Genomic DNA, 12721 nt, shown 5'->3' on the forward strand with positions numbered 1-12721 from the left:
CGTGTGGAGGCAGCAGCCAGCCCAGCACCCATTCTCAGCCAGCTCTCAGAACGTAAGGCTGATTTACAGTATGTTATGGGTTTTAATATATATATATGTAATATTTATATATATATGTGTGTGTGTGTGTGTGTGTGTGTGTGTGTGTGTGTGTGTGTGTATATATATATGTATATATATATATATGTATATGTATGTATATATATGTATATATATATATGTGTATATATATATATGTGTGTATATATATATATATATATATATATATATATATGTGTGTATATATATATATATATGTGTGTGTATATATATATAAATATATATATATATATATATATATATTGTGTGTGTGTATATATATACATATATATATATGTGTATATATAAAGGTGTGTGTGTATATAATATATATATATGATTTTAATTTTAAATCTTAGGGCCCCCCTGTCTTAAGTACCCCAGGCTCCCCGAGGCCTTAATCCAGCTCTGTTGGGGCCATGTTGTTCTTATGTGCTGTCAAATTATATGGGGTATATTTATTAAAGCAACCAATCAGATTCTATCTACTATCTTCTAGAAGAAGCTAAATAAATGTTAAGTAGAATCTGATTGGTTGCTAAGGGCAACATCACCACTTCTAAAAAAAACCCACACTTTAGTAAACATATCCCTCTGTATCTATATTTCTTTCTCTCTCTTGGCATCCCATATACCATGCTTACCTTCTTACTCGTGTCTCGTTAGAGAGCTCGTTGATAGGCACACTTGCTTGCGATGCTACTACGGAGAGAGTGAAAGTGAGAGCTCCTGAATCTCATCCTCAGTGCAGAACATAGTTCATGCCAGGACATGTCTTTGCTGTAACTACAGCTCCGGGAATAAGAGGACAGACCATCAGAACAGTGGCATTCTGTGCATTACTACATATTAGCAAATATTGCACAAAATAATCTTTTTTAATAGGATCTCTTAGTTGTTTTACTGATTGAGTCATTGATTAAGACCATACTTAGCGTGTCCCCATAGAAAGTATAATCATTAAAGTGTAGAAACACAGAAAAAAGTCGTATTGCCTTGAACTAACATTGAGAAAACAGTAATAACCCCATCTTCAGGAGCTTTAAAAAGAGCCCCATTTAGGGCGTGTGATAAGTATAGGTGCCACGTTTAATCAAGATTTATTGAAATAATTTACATAAAACTTTATATACTAAGAATAACCATGAAAATGTTTTATTAATTAAATTATGTTTTATTGTAGACTTGTCACCCATGTACATTCTGAAGGCTGAACCAGGACGCAGGATTTATTGGGACCCAGTGACATCACTGAGGCTCTGCCTGGGGAATATTCATGAGGCCTGACGGTCTATCAATTCACCAATAATCAATACCTTATGAATATATAAGGTATTGATTATTGGTGAATTGATAGACTGTCTTTAGTCTTGGATATATAGATTTATGGGCTGATTCAGATGTGTACATTAATTCGATATTAACGTATATCTCCAATGTTTTCAGATCTGCACTGCGCATTTGCAGATCAGGGGCTGCGATGTCATTTGCCGTGCCCCAAAAAGCCGCAACAAGCAGTGTTTTGGCTTCATTTTCTAGGCGTGCCAAAGCCAGTGGCTGTATCCTTGGATGCAGCTTCTCAGACTCCGGCAACGTTATTATTTACTCAGATGTCCGATGTTCACACAGCAGGTGACAGAAGTCAGCAGCAGGCGTCTTATTACTTAAGACACCTCCACGGCTTATGCAGAATTTCCCACAGCTGCTGAGTATACAGGCTGTGTGAATAGCATCTATCTCTGAATCAGCCATTTAGCCGATAAAAAACAGTGTAACTAGTAAAGAAATAGACACTTTCAACTTTTTATAAAAACCAAAGTATTATTGATATAGTCAAAATACTTACATGGGTATGTATGTAGTATATGGCCCTCATTCCGAGTTGTTCGCTAGCTGTTTTCAGTCTCTGCACAGCGATCAGGCAAAAAAATGGCACTTCTGCGCATGCGTATGCGGTACAATGCGCACGCGCAACGTACTTTCACAACAGCCGAAGTAGTTTCACACAAGGTCTAGCGACGCTTTTCAGTCGCACTGCTGACCGCAGAGTGATTGACAGGAAGTGGGTGTTTCTGGGTGTCAACTGACCGTTTTCAGGGAGTGAGTGGGAAAACGCAGGCGTGTCTGATACAAACGCAGGCGTGCCTGGGGAAACGCAGGCGTGGCTGGCCGAACGCAGGGCGTGTTCGTGACGTCAAAACAGGAACTAAATAGTCTGCAGTGATCGCAAGCGCTGAGTAGGTCTGGAGCTACTCTGAAGCTGCACAAAATTATTTTGTAGCCACTCTGCGATCCTTTCGTTCGCACCTCTGCTAAGCTAAGACGCACTCCCAGAGGGCGGCGGCTTAGCGTTTGCACGGCTGCTGAAAGCAGCTAGCGAGCGAACAACTCGGAATGAGGGCCTATGTCTGTAAGTTTCTATGGCTATGTTGCAAATGTTCTACAGTATGTGTGAGACTTTTATCACATGACAGATATCAATAGGTACAAAATGCTCTGCTCCTGGACGTCCTTCCCACTGGCATTTGCAGAGGTGGGTCTGCAACGCAGACCAAAATTCAAATAGGGCAGTGATTCTCAAACTCGGGACTCCACACAGGTCACGTTTTCCAGGTCACCCAGCAGCTGCACTGTTTATCACCAACTGTCACATTTTAAAAATCCACCGGTGACCTGGAAAATATGAACTGTGTGGGGTCCTGAGGACCGAGTTTGAGAACCTGTGAAATAGGGTAACCACACCAACTGCCAGCCCAAACACTGACAAACATCACAGGCTGGTACTCACTGGCAGTAGGCAGGGCCGAATCTAAACTTTGTGGCTCCCCGTGTGAAAAATAAGGGCGTGGCTTCATGGAGAAGGGGCGTGGTCAGTCATGCCCCCTGTAGAGTTATGCCTCGGGGTGGTCTTCAGTTTGCCGGCTGTCGGGATCCCGGCGCATAGTATACCGGCGCCGGAATCCCGACAGCCGGCAAAAAGTGTCGGTATGCCGGCTGTCGGGATCCCGGCGCATAGTATACCGGCGCCGGAATCCCGACAGCCGGCATACCGACACTTTTTCTCCCTCTTGGGGGTCCACGACCCCCCTGGAGGGAGAATAGATAGCGTGTGCCCGCAGAGTGGCTAGCGCACCGAGCCCAAAAGGGGCTAATTTGCGCTCGCCCAGCTGTCGATATGCCGGCAGTTGGGATTCCGGCGCTGGTATGCTGGTCGCCGGGAGCCCGGCCGCCGGCATGCCCCACTACACCCATGCCCCAGTAGAGTTGTGCCCCCTAGTTGCACTGTACCTCCAGTACTGTGCCCCCTGTAGAGTTGTGCCCTCTAGTTGCGCCGTGCCCCCAGTACTGTGTCCCCTGTAGAGTTGTGCCCCCTAGTTGCACCGCTTAAAAAATAAAAAAATAAAAAATGAATTAATACTTACAATCCCCGCTCCTGCTTCCCGACCGATGCTGCCCTCCGTCTCCGGCCGCCAGCACTGCTCCTCTGATCTATGGGAGAGACGCTACGGCGGTGGCGCCCTCCGGAAGGCGGCGCCCCTGGCAAAAATCCTGCGTGCCTGTAGCAAGATCCACTACCGGCAGTAGGTGTGGCTCCCCTATTTTAAGTTTGGACTGTGATGCAGCTAGTGATGAGCGGGTTCGGTTCCTCGGAAACCGAACCCCCCCGAACTTCACCCATTTTACACGGGTCCGAGGCATACTCGGATTCTCCTTTATGGCTCGGTTAACCCGAGCGCGCCCAAACGTTATCATCCCGCTGTCGGATTCTCGCGAGATTCGGATTCTATATAAGGAGCCGCGCCTCGCCGCCATTTTCACTCGTGGCTGGAGTCCTCTCCGTTTATTAATGTTGCTGCAAATATTTGTGCTTATTGCTTAATTGTGGGGACTGGGGAGCAGCTGTATTATATAGGAGGAGTACAGTGCAGAGTTTTGCTGATAAGTGACCACCAGTTTTATCCGTTCTCTGCCTGAAAAACGCTCCATATCTGTGCTCAGTGTGCTGCATATATCTGTGCTCACACTGCTTTATTGTGGGGACTGGGGACCAGCAGTATTATATAGGAGGAGTACAGTGCAGAGTTTTGCTGACCAGTGACCACCAGTATACGTTGTCTGCCTGAAAAACGCTCCATATCTGTGCTCAGTGTGCTGCATATATCTGTGCTCACACCGCTTTATTGTGGGTACTGGGGACCACCAGTATATTATATAGGAGGAGTACAGTGCAGAGTTTTGCTGACCAGTGACCACCAGTATACGTTGTCTGCCTGAAAAACGCTCCATATCTGTGCTCAGTGTGCTGCATATATCTGTGCTCACACTGCTTTATTGTGGGTACTGGGGACCACCAGTATATTATATAGGAGGAGTACAGTGCAGAGTTTTGCTGACCAGTGACCACCAGTATATATAGCAGTACGGTACGGAAGGCCACTGCTCTACCTACCTCTGTGTCGTCAAGTATACTATCCATCTAGATTCTATACCTGTGGTGCATTTTAGTTTTGCAGTTTGCTGACAGTGACCACCAGTATATATAGCAGTACGGTACGGAAGGCCACTGCTCTACCTACCTCTGTGTCGTCAAGTATACTATCCATCTAGATTCTATACCTGTGGTGCATTTTAGTTTTGCAGTTTGCTGACAGTGACCACCAGTATATATAGCAGTACGGTACGGAAGGCCACTACTCTACCTACCTCTGTGTCATCAAGTATACTATCCATCTAGATTCTATACCTGTGGTGCATTTTAGTTTTGCAGTTTGCTGACAGTGACCACCAGTATATATAGCAGTACGGTACGGAAGGCCACTGCTCTACCTACCTCTGTGTCGTCAAGTATACTATCCATCTAGATTCTATACCTGTGGTGCATTTTAGTTTTGCAGTTTGCTGACAGTGACCACCAGTATATATAGCAGTACGGTACGGAAGGCCACTGCTCTACCTACCTCTGTGTCGTCAAGTATACTATCCATCTAGATTCTATACCTGTGGTGCATTTTAGTTTTGCAGTTTGCTGACAGTGACCACCAGTATATATAGCAGTACGGTACGGAAGGCCACTGCTCTACCTACCTCTGTGTCATCAAGTATACTATCCATCCATACCTGTGGTGCATTTTAGTTGTGCGCAGTATATATAGTAGTAGGCCATTGTTATTGATACTGGCATATAATTCCACACATTAAAAAATGGAGAACAAAAATGTGGAGGTTAAAATAGGGAAAGATCAAGATCCACTTCCACCTCATGCTGAAGCTGCTGCCACTAGTCATGGCCGAGACGATGAAATGCCATCAACATCATCTGCCAAGGCCGATGCCCAATGTCATAGTAGAGAGCATGTAAAATCCAAAAAACAAAAGTTCAGTAAAATGACCCAAAAATCAAAATTGAAAGCGTCTGATGAGAAGCGTAAACTTGCCAATATGCCATTTACGACACGGAGTGGCAAGGAACGGCTGAGGCCCTGGCCTATGTTCATGGCTAGTGGTTCAGATTCACATGAGGATGGAAGCACTCATCCTCTCGCTAGAAAAATGAAAAGACTTAAGCTGGCAAAAGCACAGCAAAGAACTGTGCGTTCTTCTAAATCACAAATCCCTAAGGAGAGTCCAATTGTGTCGGTTGCGATGCCTGACCTTCCCAACACTGGACGGGAAGAGCTTGCGCCTTCCACCATTTGCACGCCCCCTGCAAGTGCTGGAAGGAGCACCCGCAGTCCAGTTCCTGATAGTCAAATTGTAGATGTCACTGTTGAAGTACACCAGGATGAGGATATGGGTGTTGCTGGCGCTGGGGAGGAAATTGACAAGGAGGATTCTGATGGTGAGGTGGTTTGTTTAAGTCAGGCACCCGGGGAGACACCTGTTGTCCGTGGGACGAATATGGCCATTGACATGCCTGGTCAAAATACAAAAAAAAATCACCTCTTCGGTGTGGAATTATTTCAACACAAATGCGGACAACAGGTGTCAAGCCGTGTGTTGCCTTTGTCAAGCTGTAATAAGTAGGGGTAAGGACGTTAACCACCTAGGAACATCCTCCCTTATATGTCACCTGGACCGCATTCATCAGAAGTCAGTGACAAGTTCAAAAACTTTGGATGACAGCGGAAGCAGTCCACTGACCACTAAATCCCTTCCTCTTGTAACCAAGCTCCTGCAAACCACACCACCAACTCCCTCAGTGTCAATTTCCACCTTACACAGGGACTCCAATAGTCCTGCAGGCCATGTCACTGGCAAGTATGACGAGTCCTCTCCTGCCTGGGATTCCTCCGATACATCCTTGAGTGTAACGCCTACTGCTGCTGGCGCTGCTGTTGTTGCTGCTGGGAGTCGATCGTCATCCCAGACGGGAAGTTGGAAGACCACTTGTACTACTTCCAGTAAGCAATTGACTGTCCAACAGTCCTTTGCGAGGAAGATGAAATATCACAGCAGTCATCCTGCTGCAAAGCGGATAACTCAGGTCTTGTCAGCCTGGGTGGTGAGAAACGTGTGTCCGGTATCCACCGTTAATTCACAGGCAACTAGAGACTTGATTGAGGTACTGTGTCCCCGGTACCAAATACCATCTAGGTTCCATTTCTCTAGGCAGGCGATACCGTAAATGTACACAGACGTCAGAAAAAGAGTCACCAGTGTCCTAATGCAGTTGTACCCAATGTCCACTTAACCACGGACATGTGGACAAGTGGAGCAGGGCAGACTCAGGACTATATGACTGTGACAGCCCACTGGGTAGATGTATTGCCTCCCGCAGCAAGAACAGCAGCGGCGGCACCAGTAGCAGCATCTCGTAAACACCAACTCGTTCCTAGGCAGGCTACGCTTTGTATCACCGCTTTCCAGAAGAGGCACACAGCTGACAACCTCTTACGGAAACTGAGGAACATCATCGCAGAATGACTTACCCCAATTGGACTCTCCTGGGGATTTGTGACATCAGACAACGCCAGCAATATTGTGCGTGCATTACATCTGGGCAAATTCCAGCACGTCCCATGTTTTGCACATACATTGAATTTGGTGGTGCAGAATTATTGAAAAAACGTCAGGGGCGTGCAAGAGATGCTGTCGGTGGCCCGAAGAATTGCGGGCCACTTTCGGCATTCAGCCACCGCGTGCCGAAGACTGGAGCACCAGCAAACACTCCTGAACCTGCCCTGCCATCATCTGAAGCAAGAGGTGGTAACGAGGTGGAATTCAACCCTCTATATGCTTCAGAGGATGGAGGAGCAGCAAAAGGCCATTCAAGCCTATACATCTGCCCACGATATAGGCAAAGGAGGGGGAATGCACCTGACTCAAGCGCAGTGGAGAATGATTTCAACGTTGTGCAAGGTTCTGCAACCCTTTGAACTTGCCACACGTGAAGTCAGTTCAGACACTGCCAGCCTGAGTCAGGTCATTCCCCTCATCAGGCTTTTGCAGAAGAAGCTGGAGACATTGAAGGAGGAGCTAAAACAGAGCGATTCCGCTAGGCATGTGGGACTTGTGGATGGAGCCCTTAATTCGCTTAACCAGGATTCACGGGTGGTCAATCTGTTGAAATCAGAGCACTACATTTTAGCCACCGTGCTCGATCCTAGATTTAAAACCTACGTTGTATCTCTCTTTCCAGCAGACACAAGTCTGCAGAGGTTCAAAGACCTGCTGGTGAGAAAATTGTCAAGTCAAGCGGAACGTGACCCGTCAACAGCTCCTCCTTCACATTCTCCCGCAACTGGGGGTGCGAGGAAAAGGCTAAGAATTCCGAGCCCACCCGCTGGCGGTGATGCAGAGCAGTTTGGAGCGAGTGCTGACATCTGGTCCGGACTGAAGGACCTGCCAACGATTACTGACATGTCGTCTACTGTCACTGCATATGATTCTCTCACCATTGAAAGAATGGTGGAGGATTATATGAGTGACCGCATCCAAGTAGGCACGTCAGACAGTCCGTACATATACTGGCAGGAAAAAGAGGCAATTTGGAGGCCCTTGCACAAACTGGCTTTATTCTACCTAAATTGCCCTCCCTCCAGTGTGTACTCCGAAAGAGTGTTTAGTGCAGCCGCTCACCTTGTCAGCAATCGGCGTACGAGGTTACTTCCAGAAAATGTGGAGAAGATGATGTTCATCAAAATGAATTATAATCAATTCCTCCGTGGAGACATTCACCAGCAGCAATTGCCTCCAGAAAGTACACAGGGATCTGAGGTGGTGGATTCCAGTGGGGACGAATTAATAATCTGTGAGGAGGGGGATGTACACAGTGAAAGGGGTGAGGAATCGGAGGATGATGATGAGGTGGACATCTTGCCTCTGTAGAGCCAGTTTGTGCAAGGAGAGATTAATTGCTTCTTTTTTGGTGGGGGCCCAAACCAACCAGTCATTTCAGTCACAGTCGTGTGGCAGACCCTGTCTCTGAAATGATGGGTTTGCTAAAGTGTGCATGTCCTGTTTATACAACATAAGGGTGGGTGGAAGGGCCCAAGGACAATTCCATCTTGCACCTCTTTTTTCTTTCATTTTTCATTGCATCATGTGCTGTTTGGGGACTATTTTTTTAAGTGCCATCCTGTCTGACACTGCAGTGCCACTCCTAGATGGGCCAGGTGTTTGTGTCGGCCACTTGTGTCGCTTAGCTTAGTCACACAGCGACCTTGGTGCGCCTCTTTTTTTCTTTGCATCATGTGCTGTTTGGGGACTATTTTTTTGAAGTGCCATCCTGCCTGACACTGCAGTGCCACTCCTAGATGGGCCAGGTGTTTGTGTCGGCCACTTGTGTCGCTTAGCTTAGTCACACAGCGACCTTGGTGCGCCTCTTTTTTCTTTGCATCATGTGCTGTTTGGGGACTATTTTTTTGAAGTGCCATCCTGCCTGACACTGCAGTGCCACTCCTAGATGGGCCAGGTGTTTGTGTCGGCCACTTGTGTCGCTTAGCTTAGCCATCCAGCGACCTCGGTGCAAATTTTAGGACTAAAAATAATATTGTGAGGTGTGAGGTGTTCAGAATAGACTGAAAATGAGTGGAAATTATGGTTATTGAGGTTAATAATACTATGGGATCAAAATGACCCCCAAATTCTATGATTTAAGCTGTTTTTGAGGGTTTTTTGTAAAAAAACACCCGAATCCAAAACACACCCGAATCCGACAAAAAATTTTCAGGGAGGTTTTGGCAAAACGCGTCCGAATCCAAAACACGGCCACGGAACCGAATCCAAAACCAAAACACAAAACCCGAAAAATTTCCGGTGCACATCTCTAGATGCAGCCCCACCTCTGCAACTGCCACTGGCAAGGATGTCCAAGAACAGAGCATTTTGTACTTAATTGTAGTATTGATATCTGTCATGTGACAAAAGACTCACACATAGAACATTTGTATCTTAGCCATAGAAACCTGCAGACATAGGGGAGTATCCAATTAGAGGTGAAGATACATTGGGTGCGAACACTGAAGTTTTTCGTTATTTTTCCCTGATGTTTCACCCATATTTTTTTTTACAGGCTATCCAATTTAGTTGCATGCCCAAGGCAGGTGAAACAAAATGCCCGATAAGCCATGGCTCACGCCAGCTTATCGGGGATAACTGTATAACCCCCAGCAAGACAGTTTACCGTGGCTAATTGGATACCCCCCATATACATATCCATTTAAGTATTTTGACTTAATCAACAATACTGTGGCATACTGTACCTCCCAACATCTAGTGCAAGTAATACTCGACTCCCAGCGACCGAAAAGGGGGCATGGCAAATGAAAAAGGGGGCGTGGTTTCACAGTAGTACCATGAATGCAAGCCACACCCACATTTTGTATCACCGAGGGGGCATGACCACCGCTCTGTGCGCTCCAGTGCATTGACGCTGTGCTCATGCAGCTAGCTACCGCGCATGCGCACAACGTCTATTCACCGCTGCTCTACTAGGAAGAGCTACAGTGACAGGGATCCTCCCAGCTGCCCCCACTGTGGAACACTGTGGTCAGCGGGTGGGACAGCGGGACACTCCCATAAAAGGGACTGTCCCGCGATAATCGGGAGAGTTGGGAGGTATGCTGTGGTAGCCTGTAGTTTGCCCTTCTGCAATTAATTTACAGTGTGCTAAATGTTCACTGTCCAGTGCAACATTAGATTCGGCCTTGCCATTTTCCCTTAATTTGCGCCAGTACTTCTATATTTCCCTCAGGTAGACTGAAGACTTTCATTGTTAAGTATGCAGTAGTACACTTAAGGGGGGTACTCACGGAGCGATATTCTAAGCAATCTGACAAGATTGCTTAGAATTTGAGCATTATTGCTCCATGTGTACCCTGTACAGTGATAGCGATGCGCAGCCCCGTGCATCGCTATCCCTGGTGCTAGATTGGCCAGATTGCGCTGTGCTGAGCGGCGGGAGAGATGTGTGCTGAGCGGTTCACTCAGCACACATCTTCTCCCGCATCGGCCCATCTGTATGGGCCTTTACAAACCAAAATGTAATTTGTGTAATAAAATAATTAACATGTAAGCAATAGATGGTGCATGAGGATTTTAGAGGGTCTGAGTTGCTGGAGTTGCAGGACTTTGGGGGTTATTCAGATTTGGAAGCAAACTTAAAAAAGGACTGGGCAGAACCATGTTGCACTGCAGGCGGGGCAAATGTAAGATGTACAGAGAGAGTTAGATTTGGTCAGGGCCGGTGCTAGGGTGTTCGGTGTCCCACTGCAAACTATAAATTTGCGCCCTCCCATACTTTACAAAGGGACAGCATATATAATTCCTCCTGTAGCAGTGACGCTTATACACATAATGCTCCCTGTAGTAATGCCGCTTACACACGTAACGCCCCCGGTAGCAGTGATGCTTACACACGTAACGCCCCCTGTACCAGTGACTCTTACACACGTCACGCCCCCTGTAGTAGTGATGCTTACACACGTAACGCCCCCTGTACCAGTGACTCTTACACACGTCACGCCCCCTGTAGTAGTGATGCTTACACACGTAACGATCCCTGTGGCAGCGACGCTTACACACGTAACGCCCCCTGTACCAGTGACTCTTACACACGTCACGCCCCCTGTAGTAGTGATGCTTACACACGTAACGATCCCTGTGGCAGCGACGCTTACACACGTAACGCCCCCTGTACCAGTGACGCTTACACATGTAACGCCCCCTGTACCTGTGACGCTTACACACTTACCACCCCCTGTAGCAGTGATGCTTACACACACAACACCCCGTGTACCAGTGACGCGTACACACGTAACGCCCCCTATACCAGTGATGCGTACACACGTAACGCCCCCTGTAGTAGTGACGCTTACACACATAACGCCCCCTGTACCAGTGATGCGTACACACGTAACACCCCCTGTAGTAGTGACGCTTACACACATAACGCCCCCTGTACCAGTGATGCGTACACACGTAACACCCCCTGTAGTAGTGACGCTTACACACATAACGCCCCCTGTACCAGTGATGCGTACACACGTAACACCCCCTGTAGTAGTGACGCTTACACACATAACGCCCCCTGTAGCAGTGACGCTTACACACGTTACACCCCCTGTAGCAGTGACGTTTACACACGTAAAGCCCCCAGTAGTAGTGACGCTTGCACACATAACGCCCCCTGTAGTAGTGACGCTTACACACGTAACGCCCCCTGTAGTAGTGACGGTTGCACATGTAATGCCCCTTGTACCAGTGATGCTTGTACACGTAACGCCCCCTGTACCAGTGATGCTTGCACAGGTAACGCCCCCTGTAGCTGTGACGCTTACACATAATGCCCCCTGTAGCAGTGACGGTTATACAAGACGCCCCTGTAGCAGTGACGCTTACACACCTTATGCCACAGAGTCACACATACGCACATACATATACACACACACATACTGTACATAAATTACACACATACAATCGCACATACACACACATACTTATACAGGTACTGTATGTATACATACACACACACACATACATACATATACACACACACTTTCACTCACTCACTCACTCACCCACTCACTCTCTTTCCAGGGACGTACATAAGGAATGCTGGCAGCTCATCCTCCTGTGTTGCTCCTGTGTTGCAGGCTGCAGCCTGGGCCCGTGTAGCTCCGCCCCCTTTTCCCATGTAGCTCCACCGCCTTTAGGTCTGCATACTGCACTCTGTGAGTCCGTGACAGGGGAGGGGAGACGGGAGAGGAGGCTTCATACTGCCAGCGCCGCTGCCTGTGGTAGACTGTGACAGGCGCAGCAGCCGGCGGCAGCAGGAACATTTGCTCAGCACAGGGATACTGAGCAGGGAGAGCGCCACTCTTTCCTGGCGCCTCCCTGCACTGCATCCCTTTGCTGAGCGGTTAGCGCCGGGCCTGGATTTGGGTGGTCTATATTGTTTTTGTGCAGGGTAAATACTGGCTGTTTTATTTTTACACTGCAATTTAGATTTCAGTTTGAACACGCCACACCCAAATCTAACTCTCTCTGCACATGTTACATTTACCCCACCTGCAGTGCAACATGGTTTTGCCCAGTTGTGTGTTTTTTTTGGTTTGCGTACAAACCTGAATAAGGCCCTTTAAGAGAGAATGCCCATATTTTTAAAGCGGCAAGGCAAAAGCAGGTTGGTTGTACCTTGTAA

At 47.3% G+C, this 12721-nt stretch overlaps 1 protein-coding gene across 2 annotated transcripts in view; it reads right to left on the reverse strand.

Moving 5' to 3' along the window:
* The window catches only part of MGMT (O-6-methylguanine-DNA methyltransferase), a 777690-nt gene extending 776885 nt beyond the window's left edge, over positions 1 to 805 (reverse strand). The window contains exon 1 of one of the 2 annotated variants that reach the window (XM_063962213.1): positions 723 to 805. The gene's annotated coding sequence lies outside the window, so the exon portion shown is untranslated. The remainder of the gene's footprint in view (positions 1 to 722) is intronic. The other variant, XM_063962215.1, reaches the window with a different exon arrangement.
* Positions 806 to 12721: the final 11916 nt, after the last annotated feature.

This window comes from Pseudophryne corroboree, chromosome 3 (assembly GCF_028390025.1).
Source record: "Pseudophryne corroboree isolate aPseCor3 chromosome 3, aPseCor3.hap2, whole genome shotgun sequence".
Lineage (NCBI taxonomy): Eukaryota > Metazoa > Chordata > Amphibia > Anura > Myobatrachidae > Pseudophryne > Pseudophryne corroboree.